This window comes from Centrocercus urophasianus, unplaced genomic scaffold (assembly GCF_019232065.1).
Source record: "Centrocercus urophasianus isolate 14NV4802_14NV808 unplaced genomic scaffold, USGS_Curo_1.0 seq_24, whole genome shotgun sequence".
NCBI classification, from domain to species: Eukaryota; Metazoa; Chordata; class Aves; order Galliformes; family Phasianidae; genus Centrocercus; species Centrocercus urophasianus.
Window position 1 is genome coordinate 7,554,487 of NW_024884800.1, and position 21,623 is coordinate 7,576,109.

General features: G+C 36.0%; 1 long non-coding RNA gene across 1 annotated transcript in view; it reads left to right on the plus strand.

The window, feature by feature from the left end:
* LOC122163819 overlaps window positions 1-21,623 on the plus strand; it is a 79,892-nt gene that overhangs the window by 41,459 nt on the left and 16,810 nt on the right. Inside the window, exon 5 of the long non-coding RNA XR_006170053.1 lies at window positions 20,456-20,575. This is a non-coding gene — a long non-coding RNA (uncharacterized LOC122163819). The remainder of the gene's footprint in view (window positions 1-20,455; window positions 20,576-21,623) is intronic.

Sequence of the window (21,623 nt, forward strand, 5' to 3'; positions counted from 1 at the left end):
TGCACAGCCAGTCCATTTGTGTTCTACAGGTGACAGTCATGTTGAGAATAAACACACAATTATGTATTTTTAATGCGCAACAGAAGTAATAACCAAAAACAAGTTCAAAGACGACAAGAGCATAAGTGTATTTAATGTTACTTTTGATAAATTGTTGAGCTTTTTTTTTAGTACGCAGTTGAGCTATCAAACTTTTTACTTTTAGGAAATCCTGTTTAACTTATTACTACTATATCCATCTATTCAAATGCTGTGCTGTACCTTTTTGATTTGTTAAATGCTTGACATAATGAAGGTTTAAACAACTGTTAAGGATTAATAAATCAGCATTCACCTGAAATGCTTTCAGAACATAAGCAATAAAGTTAAGAAAGACTTCAAAACATTTCCTTTGATAAATCCTGGGCTTATGTTGTGAAAGGAAAACTCTTATATCTCTAATACAAACAAAAAAAGGAAAAGAAACTAATATAGACAAATGTGGAAATCAGGATGTCCAAGCTTTACCTTGTTTAGAATCTAAAGGTCATGAAAAATGGCACTATTTCTGGAGCTAATGTGCTGCCAAGTGCACAAACCCCAGCCCAACCCCACCAAAACTTAGATTAAAGAAAAAATAAAAACACATAAAAATTCAGTGTTCCTTAAGGATGTAGCAGAGTTGCCCTGAGGTAGTTCTACCACACTTAGAAGGAATGCATGTACTAAAAATGTCCCTGTAATGCAGGCCAGCTCTGTTATGTGCCACATCCTTCTAATCGCATCAGGAAGACTAGCTTCTTGAGCAGCATAAAGTGTGGGCCAGCACACCACGTGAAATTAAAGCCAATGGCAAAATTTTATTATGGCCTAGATTTCACTCACCTGCAAGGGAGATGCATAATAAGGGAGAATGTTTGTACTTTTTCTCCAATTGTGCAAAATGACTCTTCATTAATTCTAACAGTTTTGATAGACAAAATGAAATGTGCATATCTCAAGAAAAAGTCTTGAACAGAAATGAAAGTGGGGTACCCTCCTGGCTGATTTCAATAACTCATAGAATTGTCTGTCAAAGTAAAAATATAGGTCATCTCTTTTCTCTCCTCTATTTGAGTATATTTTCTGACCTTTCTTATAAATAGTGCTATATAAATCCTCACAAGCACAAATGCCTGAAAAGAACTCATGTGGAAATAAAAACAAAAGAGACTGATCTGGAACCAATAATAATAATAATTTAGAATAAGAACATAAACCTGAAAGGAAAGGAGCTTTCTCTGCAAATTTTCCATTAAATAAAACAAAAGGGTTTTTGTTGTTGTTTTTTTCTTTCAGATGGAAAACTGCTGTTTTTTGTAAATAATAAGTTTTAACTAGAAAAACAGAATTATTGAATTTAATGACAACAACTGTCATTTTCATCTGATTTATCTTATGTGCTATTCTGCTCACTACTAGAGTTATCTGTGCCTAGTCATTGTGTTTGTCACTTATCCACTTTAAGCAAATAATGTCAAAAATGATTTATGGATTTATTTTTTATATTTGTTAATGAAAAATAACAACTTCTTGTGTTTGGACCTTTGATGTGGACTTTGTTTTTTGTTGTTTTGTTTTTTTCAACCTAGCATCTCAGTGGACAAACTAGATTTGGATTTGTAATGTTTTTTGTGGTAACAGAAGAGCATAGTAAATACACTGGTGTATAAATAAATAAATGTTCTCTGTAGTTCTCAATAGAGCCTTTCCCTTGCAGATAGTCTTTGATCTGATCCAAATGATTTTAAGGCTATGCAACCATCTACAAACTAATCAGAACTAAATTGTCTGGATTAAATTTTGCTGAGAAAGAGATGCCATTAAAAATCACAACCTTTACACTTTTGTATTAGTTATGTGTTTTATATTATATTATTAATATTAAAATATTTCATATTTTAATGTGGAAGTCTGGGATAGTATTCTCACCTGGCAAAAAATATCTGCTTTGTACAGTGTGTCAAAATTGGATATATTTCATAATGAAATACTCATATTTTACTCATTTCTTGTGGATTAACCAGAAAATAGTATCCTTTTTCAAACTGTTACAATGAGTTCATACTTTAGTTCCGGACGTATAGATATAATTAGAACTTTATGCAAAGTATGGTAGTTCTCTTTTCCTTTTTTTTTTTTTTTTTTTTTTTTTTTTAATTAATCACCTCTATAGGTGGAAGAACCATTGATGTGCACAGTGGCCCATTGCATCTATTTGACTCTAACTGAATGTCTTTCCCAGGATTTCTTAATGTGATATAAAATTTCCTGGGGTTCTGGCTTATGTGAAATGAGTGGCTGCATCTGTTTTTGTTGTGTGCTACAAGAAGTAAGTCCTTGTTGTCAAGCCAAGTGATGCAGGTGGACTTGGCCTTCTACATTGTCTGTGACAGCAGACCCTGGAATTCACTGTATTTCAAGCTCAGCTCTCTCCGAAGCAGACTTTGAATGCAAAATGATGTCTATGAAGTATGGCTGATCAAGGGATGAGAATCAGTAGTAAAACAGCTGTGAATCAACCTGGTAAAATGTATGCACAGGTGACAACAGTGTCACTTCAATCAAATTGAAGCATCTAGTACCATAGCATCAGTACAGGATTGGCAAATGCCGTAGGACCGTAAAAGACAAGTTCTTCCAGGTTCATGCTTAGTTGGACATGGTGCATCTTACTCTGATCTGATTTTAAAAAATAAATAAATAATTCATAAGAAAATACTGAAAAATTATGTGATATGCTAGGTATCATATACTTTCTTCAGAATATTCAAATTGTATTCATTAGCTAGACAACTCTGCATTTTATATGAGCATACACTATGCTTCTGTAGCACGTGAACGGTTAGAGTGTAATTTTGTATTTCAAAATAATTTGAGCAGGGTCATGGAATTTGATAGTTTCTTACTTACAGTCACAGCAGAAGTCTCACAAAAGAATCTCATAGGCAAAACAATTGATTTCTGACTTCTTCCTGAGCAGAGAACCTTCAGTGCCTAGATCATGTACAGTAAAACTGACATCTGAGAGTAGAACAAAAATATACTCAGTTTTCCTAATGCCTTGGAGGCTTGTGAAATTACTGTCTGAAAACTATAATGAGAATGGGATAATTTGTGACATTTCCCTCTGCTGATAGAAGGTATTGATTTTATGACATTTTTGTTACTTTTAATGTATTACCAGCGTAAGGCATCAGAATGTTAATATCAAATGCATAGAATAAACAAGGATAGTGCCAGGTAGAACTTTATTTATTTCAATTATTTTTCAGTTGTTTGCTGTAGCTTATATACCAGATCCCTGCAGGCTGTTAGCAGATAAACAATCATTCATAAGCTCTGAGAATTCAGAATTAGAGGAGGCAGCCCATACATAAACTTTCTTCTTCCATGAAGTCTATCAGCCCATATGATAGCTTACCTCTACTATGCTGAGTTTTGACCTCTGTTGGTTTACCTAAGACATTAAATTTTTCAGCTACATTGTCTGTCTAATTTAGGCTGTCAGTGCCTTGAGGTAATGTCATCTCCCTTCTGACATGTGGGGGACCTGCTGAAAATACTAATATGATAAGTCCAGTACTATCACTTGTATTCAGTCTAGTTGCATTTTACTTGTCAGGTCTTCGTGAAGTTCCCTCTTCTAGTGGTAAAACCATGCAAGCAAGGTTATGGAGAAAGCTATCTCTTTGAGATTGCCTTGGAATTCTTCAAGCACTGACCTCTTAGCAGCAGAGCAGCACAGCTCTGTCATTAGCTTTGCTTACTGTATCTGGGATCACTGAAGAACACCTGACTTTTGGATTTTTGGGGAAATCTATGTGCATACCTTCCTGTTTTTCTTACTGTATTCATTCCAATCTGTTTGCCATACTATGCATCACTGATTCCATTCCAAGGAAGGAGCAAGAGCTGCAGATTGAGGAACTCCCAACAAAATCCTTGTGAGGTTTCACTGCATAATGCCAAAAAAATTGAGAAACTGAATGAATGAAATCAGTAAAGTTGCCTGCAGAGATGTACTGTTAAAGCTGTACAGTGGTAGCAGAATCTCAATCAAAGTAAATGTATGGCAGTAAGATATTAATCATTTATTAAGTACTAATTTGTAGAATCATGTTTTTCTGTAGGGAGAACTCTTATGTATAAAGTGAATCTTTTATCTGTATAGTAAGAGAAAAAAAATGTAGATGTTTGTAACGCTGGCTAGAAAACCACTACACACTGAGGAGATGGTTACCCACAGAGCAGCCAACCTGAGTAGGCCTAGGCCAGGGCTGTGCTGTGGTGTTCCTGCAGCAAGGCATCAGACCTGGGCTGGGTTGCTTGAGTGTCACAGCGCCAGAGCAAGCCCAGGCAGATCACTGATACCTACTTACCTGTAGGCAACTCCCACCTCATACTGGCCATGACACCATCTATGTGGGCTCACTGTTAACAGTGCAGCAAAAAGTTCTCATGCGAAAGTGATTCTGTTTGACTGCATAAATGATAAACAGAGCTGTTTCCTTGTAAGAAAATCCTGTAATAGTTTGAGATACCAAAAGGAGATAATCTCTGCTATTGACGGGGTCTTGTTCAGTGCTACACAGCTTCTATACTGGCATAAGATTATGTTCTCTTAGAGTATTAGTGCAAATAGCATTTTAAATGGTAGCTTATAAGCCTTTCTTACTGGGCTCACAATGAACCAGCACCTCCTGACGAAAAAAAACAATACAGGAAGTTATATTTTACTTGCTAGCTTGATGTTAAGCCCCAGAATAAGGCTTCAGCTGTGATTTTGGTCAACAGTATTGAGGAGAACACTAAACTGCTGAGTTAGAGACAGACTAGTCCACTGGTTTCTCAGTTCAGGTTCAAAGAGGAACAGGATTTCTATTTGTTCTTTCTGAAAGTATGCATGTGATCAGTTTATGAATTTATGGTTCAGGTTATGAATATATCAGGCATGGAGAAGAGATTTTATTCCCCTGATGTAACTTTATCCCCCTGTGTAACTTTCCTGGCGGAGGGAGGGAGGAATGGAGTGAATGGGGTCTAAGAGATCTCTCTACTCTTTTCCAACTTCAGGAGACACTTGTCTGCCAAATGCACTGCAGAAAATAGAATCATAGAATCTCCAAGGTTGGAAAAGACCTAAAAGATCATCCAGTCCAACCGTTCACCTATTCCCAATAGCTCCCACTAAACCATGTCCCTCAACACAACATCCAGTCTTTCCTTGAACACCCCCAGGGTCGGTGACTCCACCACCTCCCTGGGCAGTCCGTTCCAGTGCCTGACCACCCTTTCTGAAAAGTAATACTTCCTCATGTCCAGCCTGAATCTCCCCTGCCGTAGCTTGAAGCCATTCCCCCTGGTCCTATCACTAATGATACGAGAGAAGAAGCCGACCCCCAGCTCACTACAACCTCCCTTCAGGAAGTTATAGAGAGCAATGAGGTCTCCCCTGAGCTCCTCCAGCTCCTTCAGCCTCTCCTCATATGGCCTGTGTTCCAGACCCCTCACCAGCTTTGTTGCCCTCCTTTGAACACGTTCCAGGGCCTCAATATCTTTCTTGCAGTGAGGGGCCCAAAACTGGACACAGTACTCAAGGTGTGGCCTCACCAGTGCTGAATACAGGGGAACAATCACCTCTCTGCTCCTGCTTGCAGCACTGTTTCTGATGCAAGCCAGGATGCCATTGGCCTTCTTGGCCACCTGGGCACACTGTTGGCTCATGTTCAGCCGATCATCAATCAATACCCACAGGTCCATTTCCTCTACACCGTCCTCCAGCCACACCGCCCCAAGCCTGTAGCGTCGCCTGGGGTTGTTGTAGCCGAAGTGCAGGACCTGGCATTTGGCCTTGTTGAAACTCATCCCATTTGCTTCAGCCCAGCTCTCCAGCCTGTCCAGATCCCTCTGTAGGGCCTCGCTACCCCCAAGCAGATCCACACTTCCAGCCAATTTGGTGTCATCTGCAAATTTACTGAGGGTGCACTCGATGCCCTCATCCAGGTCATCAATAAAGATATTGAAGAGGACAGGCCCCAGCACCGACCCCTGGGGAACACCACTCACGACCGATCACCAGCTGGATTTAACTCCATTCACCACCACTTTCTGAGCCCACCCCTCCAGCCAGCTCCTTACCCAGCCAGGAGTGTACCCATCCAAGCCTTGGGCTGCCAGTTTCTGTATGAGAATGCTGTGGGAGAGAGTGTCAAAGGCTTTGCTGAAGTCTAGGTAGAGCACATCAACAGCCTTTCCCTCATCCACCAGATGGGTCACTAGATCATAGAAGGAGATCAGGTTGGTCAAACAGGACCTGCCCTTCATGAACCCATGCTGGCTAGGCCTGATCCCCCGGTCACCCTGCACATGCTGCATGATCTCCCTCAAGACAATCTGCTCCATAACCTTCCCTGGCACCGAGGTCAGGCTAACAGGCCTGTAGTTCCCCAGATCCTCCTTATGACCTTTCTTGTAAATGGAAAATAGAAAATGGAAAATAGAAGACAACAAGGAATAAGCAGCCTTGCTTTTTCAGCTGCCAAGTATGCATTAATCCATAGAGCTGTATTTTTTTTTTCTATCTCTCCAAAGAGAGATTGTGACATCATTAAAAAAAATGGCATTGAGGTTTATAATTTATCAGCATGCCTTTAATAGCAGGAAATATGTCTATGTGTTAAACATAGGAAAATATAAAAAACAGTGAAGATGTTAAAGATGCTTCTCAGATCCTAATTTCCAAATGAATGCAGATAATTGTTTCCAAGTGTATTAAATACTTATTGTACATATATATACATGCAAAGATATGTACATAGCTTATTCTGAAAGTAATGCTCCTATTTATTTCTGCAGAAACTACAACAGATACAAAGAGCAGAATAACACTGTTTGATAGAGCACCAAATACTATTTTTCAACTCAGGAACCACTATTAGCTATGCATTTTTGACAGCTATGAACAAGAGCCTGCATGCCTCCACCTGCCTCTGATGTTGTGAACCAATGCCATAAAATAAGAGTCATTGCTTTCAGAACAGCCCTTGTACAGTGAAGTTATAAGCAAAAGTTACAACAGAAAAACAAAGCCTGCCAAACTTTCAGTAATTTCATACATCTTATGAAGATGTAAAAATAAGCATAATGAGTATGGAGATATCTCCACAGTAGTTCCAATTATCTATAGACAGATTTACAAATAATCTCAACTTTGGAATTCTTAGCCCTAAAATATCTGAACTGTTTGTGAAAATGTTGGCCCAGAAGAGAACCGAAGATACAGCTATGAGCAATAAGATACATAAACTGCAAGAATCCAAAACCCAGCTTTAGGATCTTAGTAGCTCAGGCACATTTCACAGTTGTATTTTATATTTTAGTTCCTTCTCTTTGAACAGCATTTATTTTCTGTTGGCCTAAATTATCCTGTGTCATCCAAATATTCTGATTGGTAAATAAGGAGATGTCATAACATTTTTTACTTTCTTGTAATCTAAATTGAAACAGTCCATTAGATTAGATTTTTTTCTCTGACACAATAATAGGAATATATTTGGATCAAATAGACAGTCAGTTCCTATAAGTAATTTTTTCATCTTATTATCACTGAAAATATTTTGTAGATCTAAAAAAGACTGTTTGAAACTGTTCAGAGCTTCCTGAACAATAGAGAGGGACACTGAATCATCTCACCATTCCTATGTACATGTGCAGTGGAAATGAAGAAATGTGATTGCTCCTTGGGCACCTGTTTTTAAACTGGTACACTGTAAGAAGAAACTTGAACCTCACCAGGATTTTTTTTTTTTTTTCCCAATAATTTTTGTGGATATACTGGATTTTAATTTTAAGTTCACTGGAGGGGAATTCAAAACACTTGGATATTGGTAAACAGTATTGCACAAAAATAAGAACTATGGCATAAGGGAAAAGAAGTTGTTATTTTTATGTCTTGTGAAGTTGACTGTGTTGCAGATATGTGAACTAAGTTTGTATCAAACGTATATAGAGCTTTCTTACTAAACAGTGTAGTGAAGAGAGGGGAAAAACAATATCGTACTTAGGTCAGAGGATGAGAAAATAACGGAGTTGTCCGGAAAATAAAGCCACGCTGGGATCTCATAAACTGGGATATCGTTCCTCTAGATAATAAAAACATTCAAAATATCGTTCAAAATGAATCTGCCCCTTGTGGGGACTTTAAATGATCCAAGCTTGCTTTATGTGAAATAGTGCTTTTATAAAGAAAATTTTATAGAGAAGGAAAAGTTTTCCTTGTATCCCTGAACAATAAGGTCTGAAAATACATTATTGAAATTCTTTTTATGTATTTCTTCAGAAACCAAATCATGTTGGGCTTCTTCAAAGAAACACAGATTGTGTAGATTTTATCTGATTCATACAGTGCAATCATATTTATCTCAGATTTTTTCTAGTTTATAACAGCCTAATAAATATTTCATTCAGTTATTTTTCAACATAAATACTTCAATTTCTAAGGGTTACAAATTTGTATGAGTGCAAATAGCTTTAAGTAGCAGGGGTCCAAGCCATAGATCTGTGTTCAGATTTGGACCTATCTACTAATGTGATGTATGCAAATATTCAGATATGTTGCTAGTGCTTGGATATAAGTATCCAGGTACTATTCCGTATACCTATTGGTATATGCAAAGTCTGGGTATTCAACACCATATTTAGTCTTGCTAAATAATATATGGCTTCTGTTCTATAGATTGCACTGATAGTTTCTTATATATTAAGGAATATGTCATCATTGGTTATTTAATCATTACTGAACTAGCTGGTTGGCTTTGGTTTTAAATCATCCTATCTACTCCTCAGTATTACAAATAAGATTCTTTCAGAGTATTCAGATGGTCCATTGATACTTAAAAATTCTTATTTTCTGATCACAAAGCCTGTTCCACAGAACTGTCACTGCTCTATCCCTCATTTAAATACTCTTATTTTCTACAGCTGACAAAAAATATATATTTAACCATTTTTTATCCCTTACCACACAGGTAAAATTATCAGACATATCAGAGAAGCCCTAGATATAGGATTATATATATAAAAAGAGACTCCAAACATCTATGCAGGTTCTGGTCTCATTAATACATTGACTAAAATCTCAAGCACATTTATTTCCATAACTATGAGGACTATTAATGAATCTCATTATTAAATTTCTCTTCTGTGATATCTTTCTAGAGGCTGCACTGTGGGATTTAAAAGTTTGGAAATACAGTTACAAAAATAAAAACAAATGAATGGAAAACAGTACTTAATATAAGATGAAACCCAAATCCACAGATATTATCTAGTTTAACTAACTAATATAAGTGAACATGATCACTGTTTCACTAATGAAGCAGAAATATCATTAATCAGTATTTCAGATCACTTAAAAGTCAGTATTCTCATTTGCAGTCTCAATTTTTAGTGGTGTTTCTGAAGATAATTAATCCCACAAATTAGGATTCTGATGGAAAACATACAGAAGGCTTTCTTGCTGCAAGTTATTTTTGTAGTAAAACTACAGTATGTTCTTTCAATTACTGTAGAGAGCAAACGCATGCAGATATGGGTTAAGTTCAATCAGTTTGCCATCAGTCACAGAAGAAATTACAGAATCCATTTTAAGGCACTGGTTGAGGAATTATTGGAAAGGCACAGCTTGATCAACAGTAAGTTCTTTCAAATGTGAAGATCATGTTTTAAATACACTAAATCCTTGGAAGGTAGTATGACCATAGCCATAAAGTTTTGGAGCTTTATTTTTCCTCTTCAGGCATTCATCAGTGTTTTATATCAAGGTTATGAAATGTATGCAGGGATATTATAGACAACTTTTCATTTTGTAATGAAGGAGTCGAGTGAAGGAGAAAAAATGGAGCTGTGAGAAATTCCAAGCAGTTTCTTTTGCATGATTTTTCAACATTTTTAAGATGTAACAGTAATCAAGAAAATTATGAATACAGTTTTCGTGTAAATCTCTGTAATGTGATTGAATTTAGGAGTGATAAAGAAGAAGGAAATGATGTATTGGATAATAATCCACTTTGGATTACTTTGGAGTACTTTTTGCATCAGGTTATTCACAAAGGAAGTGAATACAGCACACTGATTTTCCTTTTCTTTTCCTTTTTCTTTTCCTTTTCCTTTTCCTTTTCCTTTTTCTTTTTCTTTTTCTTTTTCTTTTTCTTTTTCTTTTTCTTTTTCTTTTTCTTTTTCTTTTTCTTTTTCTTTTTCTTTTTCTTTTCCTTTTCCTTTTTCTTTTCCTTTTCCTTTTCCTTTTTCTTTTTCTTTTTCTTTTTCTTTTTCTTTTTTTCTTTTTCTTTTTCTTTTTCTCTTTCCTTTTTTTTTTTTCTTTTTTGTTATGGGTTTTTTTGTTTTGTTTTGTTTTCTTTTGTCTCTTCATCATTTTTGAAATCTGATGTGGGACAAAATACATGCGAGAAGTATCATCTGGAAATAATTCTTTATTGAAAGAAAAGCATTGAAAAATAATAGAATAATTTATAAAGGATAAAAATGTGAAATATTCCAGTGCCAAAGGAACTAACTAGATATATCAGAGATAACATCTACAATAGCCAAAATATTGTGGTGTTAAGTACCGGGGAGTAAGATTGTGCTTCCTTAAAATCCACCAAATTTCTACTTCTGTCGATTTCTCTAGTGGTAAAAGTGTGACAGGAAAGGGTCACCGAGTAGATGAGTATAAATTATTTACCTTCTTAATTATTTCAGTAAACCAGCTTTTTAGCTCTATCTGTCTTGATTATTTGAAACTGAATGTTTTGTGCAGGAAATGAAAATAGGTTGATTAAGCATATTCTTATCCTCACCCCATGCATCCAGTAAATTACTGTGACACCCTGTGATGTAGGATAGCTACAGTGCAGAGGTAATAGATGGGAAATTGTTTCAGGCCCCAGTGCTTCTGGTGTATGATTATGTTACAGGCTAGCAATCATAGAAATTGCCTCTGAAAGTCATATACAGCTCACCCATTCACTGAGCTGCTCGCAGCATCCAGAGGATTTGTGTGCTTCAGAAAAGCATATGTTATAGAAGAATTATTTATAATGAAGTCTTGTAGATGAGTCTTATTTCTCTAACTCCTTCATGTGGATTATAGCTTATAAAGACAGGAAAGAAGAGTTATACTGAATTGTTCTGTAAGTCATTATCTTCCTTTGACATATGGCACAATTTCTTGTTGGAAGCAGATGCTGTCAGTTTAGCAACCTAGCACCAATGAAGACATTGTTAGTTGTATGGTTACATTACAGTGAGTGGATAATTAGTTGTTTTACATCTACTTTTACTTTATTTTTACAATTAGGAAGTTTAACAAGAAAAGGTGATAACTTTTCTATTTCAGTCAGAATGCAGGCTTAAGAATTGATGACTACCTATAGCACACTGCTTTTGATTTCAGTTTCAATTGAACCAGCACTGAACTATCAGGTCCTCTGAATGTTTGTATCATAGGTTTGCTTAAGCTTGCATTGCAAACTGAGGTAGGCTAAGTGTATTAGGTATCATGTATCTATGTTCTTACTGAAAAGTTTCATTTCAGACATTTAGAAAGTAATACTACCAGTTTTATTCAGTATCTGTGGCAGTATATCATATGTATCAAGAAGCAAAGCATTCATTTTTTTTTGTTTCAGAAGGGAAAATACAATTTTCAGATGTTCTAGATATCTCTGCTTTTCCATGAAAACTATGAAACAGAGGATGATTACATTTTCTGTCTTTAGACTGTTAATACTAGTTTGTAACTACTCGCTGGGCATACTAGAGTCTAACAGCAACAGTTGTGAGATCAATACAAAAATAGTCAGATGAGGCCATCTAACAGGTACCTGAGACAGATATGTGCTGCTGGGTGAGTCAGATGGAGGGAAAAAGACAGCCTTCAGGGACTGAACTGTTCAGTTTTCATTTCTGACAGTAGTTTCTGATGTAAGGAGAGCATTCCCATGCCTCCAGAGAAGGCTTTGTTTATTCCTCCAGTAGTCTACAGGTACAGTGACCAACATCCAGAGTTTTTACATCTGGAAATAGTCAGAAATTTAGGAAGCAGTCAGGTTCAGTGGCTGAAGAGAACAGGATTCTCAGTTTCTCATTAGATGTACTTTAGGATTCCCATTATTTTTCAGAATGGCTTTCCCAGTTTTATTTTCTGTCATTTAAATAGATGTCTAACTATACCAAACTTTACTTGTGTGACCTAATATTGTTTTCATAATCAGAGCAAACCCTCCCCAGAGATTTTATGCTACATATCTCAGTCTGATAATGAGGACAACGATAACTGAACAGATTACATTGTACATATTTTACATTTTAATATCACATATCCAAGCTCCTAATAAGCCATACTTTTTATTACAGGATTTCCTCATTGTATATATGTGGTATTCACATCTTTAATGCTCATTTTGGCTAGAAAAGACACAAGAAATTACCATCAGTGTAAAGATATCAATTGTATGCCTCCTTACTGACAGCTGTAATGACAAACTAAAGGCAATAAATATTATTTTCTAGTTTTTTTAATCAGATGTTCACATCCATTTGAACCTTGGGAAGTAATTCAGACATGTCCCATACTGAAAAACATTCAATGAGAGATACTTCTCATGACTCTGTCAAGTTCTGCTAGTACTTTTTAATAATTCAAATTAGTAGTATGGAAATTATTAATATAAACTACTTTAAATTACGAGTCTTTTAAGACATCTCCTGGGACACATCCAGATATCATCTTATACCAGCTTTACTGAAGTAAACCAGCACTGATCTCCTGCTGAAGCTGCAGATGTTCAGTATCACTTTTGACTGTTAGGTCATCTTCTAAGGGGCTAAAAGAGGGACAAAGCTGTACTCTTCATGTTCTGAGAAATGGTGTGGCCATCAGTCTGTCACTTTTTGCACTTCTACGCATATGCTATAATGGTATGTTGTGTTCATTTTCTGAGTACTTTTCTCAGTTCCGTAAAATAATATGTCTTAAAGAAGATAAAATGAAGTTCCTATTATGAAACAGTACATCAGCTGGCTTTTATAGGGCATTACTTAACAACAGAGAATTAACACTAGATATAAAATAGTGGAAATAACAGAAACAGTTTGCTACAACTGAATATTTACTTCAAATTGTTCAGGCTTATTTCTGTAAATATAAGCTTACAAATGTTTTTAAGCAATATGTAAAACCAAGAAATGAAAAGTCAAAAATAATTTCATTCAAATGTTATATCCCTTTCAGAAAGAGTGTAATAACAAAACTAACCCAAGTTGGTCCTCTTCTCATTAAATCCTTTAACTTGTGGTATTCTGATAGCAGAAGACCAAGCTCATTGTTTTGCTTCACACACAAAGCTCTTTATGCAATTAAAACACAATATTGAAAATGATAATTTTTATAAACATCTACTGCAAAGGTTGTATGTGTCAAGTGACTTGTTTTCTGGCAGCGTTTCTTACAGCAGTTTGATTTTATGCAGCCCATCTGGAATAAACTCCAGAGGATTTTAACTCTAGAATGTAATTTTATCTTTGGTCTCCAGATGGTCCAGCTCCTTAGAGTTTTGCTAGTCAAGTCACAAATAAAGTTGTCTATGCAAATATAATAATCAACAAAGATAAATGCTTGCATTTACAAAAAAAAAATAAAGAAAATTGTCAGCTACAGCGTTATAGTGCGAAGCCCACATTTGACTTCTTCTATTGATGTCAGCCCACTGAAAATTAGAATTAAACAGCATAATTTGTTTTCTAATGAGAAGCCTCACTGGTGTTCTCTTCCCTTGTTTCAGGAGCTGTGCACAGACCCAGAACCAAATCCCTGGGCTGGGCTGGATTATTGGGAACAGTTAGCTTGTTCCTTTCGGCAAGGCCATAGTTCTGCCAGCTCTCTGTCCTCGTGCAACACCCACTCCATCACTCCTTGGTAGAAGCAGTCTCTTGAAATATAATTTTTTTTTGTGATTACCTTAGAAATCAGAAAAAAAGTGGAACTTTTAACTGCAGAAATGTCGATGACTTCCAATTATACTCCAGATCTAAGGAATGTGGGATCTATCTTTTCAAGAAAGAACATCCTTGCTGCTGTCAATTTAAAATGCAAACAAACAAAGCCAAGTTAAGTATCCATCAAGTCCTCATTCTTGGTATGAAATTTTAATCAATATACTTTGAGGCTTGCTTTTTTATTATTTTATTTTATCACACATCCCGTAATACTCAAAACCACACATCTGTTTACCCAGTAACACTTTGGATACAGGGATTCGGTGATGTTGTTGTGGGCCAGTTCTTGTGCTGATATCAACCTGCCCAGTTGCCATAGAAGTAACAGTTAGAGTAATAGTACTGCACTCATATGTGTTTCTGCTCTTGCTAGCACTTGCAGCTTGGATAAAAGAGGGAGCAGATCACCTCTGAATGTGACTGATGTACTTACTTCCCCTCAACACTGTCTGATGTATGCTGTTTATAACTATTTGAGAATAAAGACTGGTGGCACACTACTGAACAGGCCCAGAGAGGTTAAACATAAACATTTTATACTACCAGTGTTGTAATTTTTAAAGACTTCATTGCAGATAGCTAAGTGGCTGAGGAAACAGGTAGTCTAAGTATGTTCTAATGATACTAAAGTTTGCAGAGGAGCTGTGATGATGGAGATGTGCTGACAGCACAGGTAGAGCATAGCTATTTCATGAAGGTAAGCTGCCCCAACCCACCGTGGCTCCTTTCTGGTTGTGTCTCATCTCCTTGCTAGACACAAGCTGTTGGAGAAGAAAAAGGAATATAAATTCTGGTTAAATCTGCTAATAAAAGCAAACAACAAAGATGAAAAGAAAACAAGCAAAAAAACGCCACTCTCCTAAAAAAGCTACAACACTAAGAACAGGAATAGCAAAAGCTTTTCAAGTGAACACTTGACTAAGTAAGTCAAGTTACCTGTGGAGCTGTACATGATTTCAAGTATGAATTCATGCTGGAGAAAACAGCCTCCTGAGGTTTAATGAACTCTGTACAAACAACAGGAAAGTTTTCCATCAAAGTCATAAATTTTATTCCTATTACTTCTACAATCATGAAATAAGTGGCTGCTTAATGTAGCCAGATAAAAGCATCTAAGTTGAAAACCAAAAGTGATTTTTACTGGGGATCTTAGAACTCTAGTGGGGCCAGAGAACACCCTAGAGAATACAACAGCAGGCTGTCTGCAACAACATTACTGTGAGCCAATAAAATCTAGAGCTGCTCTAAAACAAGTGTGGCTAACATTCTATTACCACAGTGCTCTCTTGTAAGTTCTAACAGTCCAAAATATGGGGACCAATATACTGGAGACTTCCAGTGTACTCCGAGGCAATTCTTTTCTTATGCCGATGTTATTACAGCCCTTTTAATTAAGATAAACACATTTTTTTCTCCTTCTCAAGTACCTTTTTGTCTACTCCCCAGCTCCAATTTTGTTAACTTTTAAAATTTACAGTGTGTGTTATACTTAGCACACTCCTGTACCTTCCGCAGTATTTACTGGAGAAAAAAACAGATGGTCACAGCAGCTTAAACACATGACATTTTAACCAAAAGTTATTCAGAAAAAGGCAGCTCTCTGCATCAAGAGAGAATGAGCTGTAGAACTGTTGTTTGTTAAATTGGGTATTGTCTCATTAAATTTCTAAGCATAGTGTCAGGAAAGATTAGGTGCAGACTGATAGATTTGACTGGCTCAACAACTTTGCCACAATCACACAGAAAACATTAGCTCAGCTGTTAAGGATATACATGAGCTAAAATAACAGAGTAAACATCCTATAATTATAGCTTCTCTGACAGACACTTGCTGTCGAATGAATTTGATGTCATTAGAGCTCTTTAAGTATCCCATAAAGCAAACATACCTTTGCTGAATGTTGAAGAGAGAAATTAGGGAAGCAGAGAAAAAAAAAATTCTGTGGCTTTGTCTTTTTTTGTATGTATCAGGAATATCATTATCAAATAAACTGAAGAAATTTACTTCAAACCTTCTGTCAAAATCTGAATTTTCTCCAAAGACTTCCTCAGGTTTCAAAACATCCCTTTTTCCATCTTATAGGCTGACATATCTCCCATTTATGAAATGGAAACATGGCAGTACCATCACTAAGGTAATCACACTGTGCTCCAGGTCCACATCTCCCTGTGAAATATTCAGCTTAAATTCTAGGCCGAAGAGTCGAGCCTTAGAAGTGAACATTTGCATGAAATTTGAATGAGTCATACATAAACTATGACTTATGAATCTGTGAATTTTTAAAGCTCTGAATTTTGACTTTATCTTAAACACAGAATTTCTGTTTTGTCTAAGTTTTGGCAGGACTTTAAAGGAAAAAAGACATCTCCCCAGCGTATTTGCTAAAATACAGGGAGGAATTGCATTCCTCAGCCTCTCCTGCTGTCACAGATGTCAGGGAGCCAAGGCCTGAGGCAGATGGACTCAGGATGGCTGCTGAAACCCCAGGGCCTTCTGGAGCTGACACGCTCCTCCTTCTCTGTCCCTTCTCTATCCTGGCCGTTCCAAGTCTGTTCCTCACACTTTTTTTGTCACTTCCTTCCACATTTCCTCTGAGGCACCCTGTATGTCACTGCTGGGCCCAGCTGTGCATTGCTGTATGCAGCACGGAGCATCCCCTACCTTACCCCACCAAAGATGTCTCCACATGCACCCACTGTACACAGTCAAATCTCTCTGCAGATAAGCAATTGTGGTGAAACTAAAGCAAAACCTTATTCATCAGAAGTCTTGCTTTCATACCGTGACACCTGACCACTCCTAAAATCTTCCTCAGCTGCCAGCAGAGGCTGCAATGGCAGCCATCACATGCAAGATCAACTTCCGCATTCTGCCATGTCTGAGGTGTGCACCCCCCCACCCTGTGAGGAAACTCCTGTGAGGAAACTCCTCACAGCCATGCTGATTTGTGCAAGTTTCTGCGTGCTTACTTTAAACTAGGGCTTATCTCTGACAGTGGCTTCATTTCCCTAGAGTAAATGTGTCCTGTCAGTGAAGTTGGAGGAGTTTTAGATATCATCTCAGCTATTGTCCCTCTGTGCCGCAGCTCCTTTTAAAAACAGTATGAGCAAAAGGACTACTGCAGAGGTGCAAGGTGAGAAAAGAGGTTTTGAGCTAGATGTGAGCCGTGCAGGTATATTTTGGAGAAAGGCAATTTGGGAATCTTATCATTTTTTATTAAATTATGGGAGCTGGCAAGCTTTTTGCTCCAGTGACTGCTGGGCCTTCTCAGCCAGGGAACTTTTTTATCCATTACACAATAAAACATGGATAAAACTGTCACATGAAATAGAGAAAATCTGAGAAGTCATGACGTTAGAAAAAGCAATCAGTAGAAGAAAATAGATTTTATTTTAAAGCATTTAATATCTAAAAATAGTTGTACCAAGTGAGTACTCCCTACATGCATTTGTACTTAGCTAGTATATTTTCCATGAAGACTACATGTATCAGTCTTAGCATTTATCATTTCTAAAGCTACTTTTGATTAGCTTCACCCCAGCACTGGAAAAGTTTTATAGCCACCGCACCATGCATTTATTTTATGTTCTCCTCTCTTAATTTGTTGCACCTGAGCAAAACAGTAACTGCAGACCATAATACTGGTTGGGCTTTGCGAGAATCACAAAGGAAACTTGCTTCTCTTTAAACAAAAGTTAGCAAAAGAGCCAGGAAATCTGTGCTTGCTTTTGTAGGATAACAATGTGCAGAATAAATAGTATCTGTCAACTTTTAGAGCTGAAGTATTTAAGTCTAAAATGTTATCCCCTATGGTAAAATATGCTTGATGTTGTTAGGTGAAGTGATTTGTTATGACTGGAATGTAGTCACAGTAGTATAAATCATAGGTAGCTTGATAGAATAGGAGCCTTTTTTTTTTGTAACTATAGAGTGTGTTTTTAATTTAATATTGGTGTGCTTCTAATAATTGATTATTATCTTTTTATGTTTACAAAGACATAATGAGGGGGAAAATGTATGTTCATGAAAATAAACTTCTTCCATATCTAAGCTGCATAAGCTTTTTTTTGAAACCAGGAACTGTATTGTCATCATCCTGTCATTTTGAATTTTCAAATTATTGCTATATTTCAGGTGCGACTGCACCATCTTTGAATTTGATTGATAGCTGATTGTGCACCTAAGTGTCTGGATTAAATGAGAGCAGTCCTTTTGGTTTGATAGTAGAAGAGGAAGAAATTACACAAACAAGGTTTTGACCAGGTTTTCTTTTCTGCCTGGTTTGAGCTTCAAAACAAGCAATAATGGTCCATACAGCAAAGGTTTTGTTACTGAAGGCTCTTCTTAGTGCATGGTCAACTTACAGCAGGTGTTATCAAATTAGAGTTAATATTTCAGCTAAAATCAGTTTTGCAATCAGAAAATCAATCAGCTGAGCAACACTTCTCACATGTATTCAGTTCATCTGGATTCTCTTTAGTCTCACCCTCTTTTGTTTTTAAAAACTCTCTAAACAAAACTCATTTTAACAAAATGCTATTTCTTTTAATTAAACTTAAATAAAACAACTTTGATTTTTGGAGGTGAAACGGTTTTTGTATAAAATATATGTTACAGATTTCACAAAATGTGATTTTCTATTGCTTTTATAAGGAAAAAAAATAAATAAACAGTAAAAGACTTGGCTGATAAAGAATGGTGTCTCCTTAAAGACAGGGTTTACTGTTTAAAATGCACAGGAAATGGAAAGTAGTAGCTCTGCTTCTCTGGTAACAATGGCAGTTGTGACGCAGTGTGTAGAATAGAAAAGAAGATTAATCTCTATTTTCAATGCCAGAAATAGATCAATTTTGTGCCAATTTTCTGTAGTTTAAATCTATGTCAGCTGAGCTGTAATATTGTATGTACAAAACTTTAAATACTTCTTTGTTTTTATTGCTTTGCCTGACAAAAAGTCTTTTTGTGTTATTAATTGTAGAGCAATAGGGAAAACTTACATTTACAGGTAGAGGTACAAATAAGTTTCACCATAGAAAGGAGTCAGCGCCAGAAATGATGAAATATGAATATCTTGTTAGTATTCCCAATTAGTTGTAACCATTTTACAGCAGTCATAAAAGAGATACTAATCAGAAAAAAATAAAAATCAATATGTTAATTAGAAAAAAATCAGTTCAACAATAGAGAAATCCTCTTGAAAATGCAGGAGATAGCTAATTATTTTCAGAGCTGAACAGGAAATCTAGTTTTCTGAAACTGTCAGAGACCTAAGAAACAGAAAATGGGGAAAAGTGACATGACTGTAATTTTTTGACAGTACTGTCTCTTTCTGTGAGAATTTCCAGCATTTTTAAAGAGTTTAATTCACATTAAGATTCTGAAATACAAAGCAATTCATAAAGAGAAAAAGGAAAGTTAGCAGGCTAAGTTCTGTTAATATGTGACATAAAAAACAGTATTTGTTTTCAAAACAATGTAAAAAGCTATTAATTCTGTTTAGCGTGCTGAAATTCTGGGTTCAACACATCTTTAATATTTTATTCTTTGTTTTGTGATTTGGGGTTTTGTTTTGTTTTTTTAAGTTTTATTTCTCTCCTTCCTTCATTTATAATATATTAGGTAAAACTAGTAATGATGGACTAGTCTCTGTATGTTAAACAAACAAACAAACAAACAGAATCTCCACAAGAAATTCCATGAATAGTTCGATTAGGAAAATAAAGTTCTATATAAGAAGAGGCTTTATTACTAGAATTTTAGAGGTATATGCAGTATTCATAGTGCATGGAACATCTTTAAAAGGGCTTTGTAAATATTTTTGTACCTGTTTCCTTCAACCTGTCTGTTTGATGCAGGGACTTGCTTTTACAGGAAACTGAAATTATCTTTACCTATCTTTGAGCTTTCTTCTGCCTTTTCAACTTTACTGCAGCTTTCTCTACTCCCTTGATCAATGTTGGCTCTACGCCTCTTCCTCTTGCTTTCACATCTTTTTTTTGCAAAATGATTTATTCCGTTCACTGAAAGTCTTCTGCAAAGTTCAGTTTTGCGTCTTATCTGGTTTAACTAGTTTCCATAAACTGCCAATTTTCTTGTGGAAAATCTTGTTTGTTTGTTTGTTTGTTTAATCTTCAGTAGATCTATGTTTTCACTGGAGCCTCTAAGCTTGCATTGATATTTAAATAATTCAATAAAAAAAAAAATCTCTGTTGCTTTCTATGTGAAGTTTTGGACTTTCTTTTTCTGTCAAAAATACAGCATATTATGTCAAAGAATACTGGATAGACTTAAGAGCTGTGTGTGGCTTGTTTGTTTGTGTTTTGGTTGTTATGTTGTTGGGGTTTTTTTCTCTCTAATCATTAGGGTTTTTCTTCACAGCTGCAGACAGTTGTCTGTGCTCCAAACCAGCTGGATACAAGGGAGTTCTTGTTCAAAAGTCATGTGGCTGAGTTACTGGAAACATGAACTGTAGCTACTGCATCCTGCTTCTTGGTTCAGGTAGGCTAGATATTAGCTTTTCTCTGGCCTGTTCTGGGATACAAAGTGCTTAAATGGCCTCCTTAAGGGCTAGTACTGTGCAAAGTACAAGTTAAAGACTATACACATCAGTAGGCATCTTTTGAGGACTGGCAAACGTCTAAAAAAGATTTCAAAGGTTTTTCTCCTTAATTTTAATAGTAACATTTGGCAAATTATGTTTTTACTTTATTTTTGGATGAAACTCTTCTGCAAAATTTTCATATATACTTTTTAATTTAAAAAATATTGAGTTCAATATAAAAATACTTTTAAAGATTTCACTTGTGCTGGGAAAAGCACTTTGTTTATTGCATCAGAAGAGTGTTTTCCTACAGGGTTTATTCAAAGGTGGATGGAGTGATTATATTTTGATTGTATGCAGATAACGTACATCATCATGGTCCAAAGGCTGAATTTTTATTTTATTTATTTTTATCTTTAGCAGAGCTGTAAGTAATGTGGCAGTGGCAAACTTGTTGGGTATTTTTTGCTCGTGAAGTCTTACATGATATTACAGTGTATTGTTAGTAACATATTGAGGGCTAATACGGAGAGAATAATAATTAGTGAAAAACATAACTTACTGAATTGAGAAGACCTCCATATGGATTTGTACTTAATTCATAATTCAGTTTACATTCATCAACATACATTAAGATGTTCCTTAGTAAAGTAACTTTGGCTTTAAAAATAATGTGTATGTTGCTCCTGTATGTTTAGAATATTACAGGTATAGATCATTCCACAGAAATCTTTCTTATGGACCTTTAAAATTGTCTTTCCAAATACTGCTTGAGAAACTAGTAATTATGGCTGTATAGGAATTACGCCTCACTATGTGGAGAAGAAAGAAGTATAATAATGTTGTTGTGCAAGTAGGTATCTTCTGACATCTTAACAGGTATTAGTAACAGTGTGGAAGGAAATTTTACACTGAAATGAAGGTTAAAAAAAATAATAATTCCATCAGTAGAACTTATTCTAACATCACAGAACAAAAAGTGTGGTTTTTTTGGGTTTTTTTTTT